Here is a 2,151-nt window from a genome sequence, read left to right on the forward strand (position 1 = left end):
TTTTTCTCCGGTACCGGGAATCGAACTCACGACGTTGCGCTTGCCATCCAGGCGCTTTTGCCGCTGAGCTAAATCCCCAGCCCCTTTATTGTATTTTCATTGTATTTTATTTTGAGTGTTTTTCTCCCCAGCCATATCATTTTCAGAATTAAGAATATTAAGATTAAATGAATTACGAAGGGAGGACACTCGTTGAAATGCTTCAGCCTGAAGTTTTTGAGTTTATTTCTTTATCTGTTTACTTACTCACTTACTTATGCTGGGCATGGAACCCAGGGAACCCATGCTGGCAAGAGCTCTGCCCTTGAGCTGCACACCAGCTCTAAACTTCTGTGAGGTTTCTCAGTGGGTTCACTTCTTCTTGCGTTGGTAAATTAGATCAGTGCTAATCTTAGTTTTGCCTACAAGGAGAATGAGAACTGGAGAGGCGTCAGTAAGCTGCCCAGGGCCCTCTGGCTAGTCTTTCGGCAGATACTGGACCCTATAATACTGCTTTTGGAAAGGGACCCATGACCCCGTAATGTGTATTATAAAACTGTTACCCTTGGACTTGTCTACCCTCTCCCAGCATTTGCACTGGGTGTGACTTCCTGTGCACCTGTGCGAGGAACTTGCTAAAATGCAGATTCTAGGCACCTGCTGGACATTCAGTGGGCCAGGGTAGACCCCTTCACCCTCTTAGTACTTGCATTTTAGCAAGTACTAGCCCCAGATGAGTCTGAAGGAGATGATGGTTGTGGCTTCTTCTCAGTTCAACCCTGCTGGCTCTGTCCGTGCATCTAGGCTAAAGCCTCCCACTCCAGGAAGGGAAAGTGGGGAGCTGTAGCTCACCGGGGCAAGGGACAAAGCTGGTGCTTGAACTCCCAGTGCGGTGTTCCATCCTTGGTTCTCCTCACCCGCACCCCGTTGGACCTCTGCTCAACTGGGATGAGTGGCAGCTCCTTGGCTCCCTCTCGCCGGGGTGGACAGTCACTGCATTTGGAAGTGGGGAGCAGCTTTGGGGTCATGGATTCCCATCACCCATCTGAGCTCTGAGCTCCCTGCTGCAGCTCCGGGAAGATGCTGACAAGCATGTTTGGCCAGGGAGGGGCCTGGCCTGCTTGGGCTTTGGGAGGAGCTGCACAGAGGCCGGGGCGGACTGGGATCCATGCCCGCCGGCCCTGACTGTTCCATTGTCCCCATGCCACAGAGCCTTGGAGGAGCCACTTTTGTGGTCAGGAATCTGCAGGACCCTGCCGAGTGGCTTGGAGAACCTCCCCCTGGGGACTGATCAAGAAGAGGAAGGCCCCGAGAATAGCCCATTGTCCAAACCCCCAGCCTCACCTGCTGCTCCAGGTAGGTGCCCTACCATCATCTCACCCAGCCTGGCTGAGCCCAGTGCCCACTATTTCCTCCAGCTTGGGAATCGCAGCTGTCTCACTGCCCATGGTGTGTGGCTCTTCACATGGGCAAAGGTCCTCTGTAGGCTCTTCTAACCCCACACCATGACAGGAGGGGGCAGGAAGAGCGTAGTCCCTCTCCGTTGGGCACTGTCCCAGTTAATGCTGGCTTCTGAAGCCTGGAAAGGGGCTGGGGTTGCCTGGCTTTGGTTAGGATGCCCTTCACCCCTCAGCAGTACTCCCTAGCTGAGCTCTTAGCTGGGTCCCCTGTGTGCTTCTTGCTCAGCCACTCTGGCATGGAGCAGGCCTGGGACCTACTCAGACACTGTTCTTCCATGAGTCCCCTCACTCCTGACACTTTTTGTCAGAAAGGGTTAGGACAGATGGTATCTTCATAAACTGTTGGAGCTGGAAGGGATCTTGGTGATATAATCCACCCGCAATCCCTCTTTACTTCTTAGGCATTACTTATATCAATAGTGTAGTTCGGAATGTTGTCATTGAACATCTTGGAGAAATCAGGTGTAATCTTGTCAAAATAGCACGGGAAGCCTTTGGCTTCCGAGAGCCCTTCCAGGCCTAGCCGCTTCCTCCCAGCCTGGCCTCAGCCCTGCCCCTGCCCCAGGCTTTCCCTCAACCTACCCCTCATTTCTAGCAACTCATACCCCTTTGCAGAAGTGACCCAGCACCCAAAGCTGGAAGGTGTTAATATTTACAGGGTAGAGGGCTGGGGCTTTAGCTCAGCGGCACAGCGCCTGCCTGGCAAGCGCAA

At 53.2% G+C, this 2,151-nt stretch overlaps 1 protein-coding gene across 8 annotated transcripts in view; it reads left to right on the top strand.

Annotated features, from left to right (window-relative positions):
- Tmem63c (transmembrane protein 63C) overlaps window positions 1-2,151 on the top strand; it is a 64,555-nt gene that overhangs the window by 15,048 nt on the left and 47,356 nt on the right. For 7 of the 8 annotated variants that reach the window (XR_001235117.1, XM_013517137.1, XM_005390182.2 and 4 more), the window contains exon 2: window positions 1,190-1,335. The exons of the other annotated variant lie outside the window; for it this stretch is intronic. The gene's annotated coding sequence lies outside the window, so the exon portion shown is untranslated. The remainder of the gene's footprint in view (window positions 1-1,189; window positions 1,336-2,151) is intronic. 8 annotated transcript variants of the gene reach the window in all.

Source organism: Chinchilla lanigera, unplaced genomic scaffold (genome assembly GCF_000276665.1).
Source record: "Chinchilla lanigera isolate Chin_1 unplaced genomic scaffold, ChiLan1.0 scaffold00037, whole genome shotgun sequence".
Taxonomy (NCBI): Eukaryota; Metazoa; Chordata; class Mammalia; order Rodentia; family Chinchillidae; genus Chinchilla; species Chinchilla lanigera.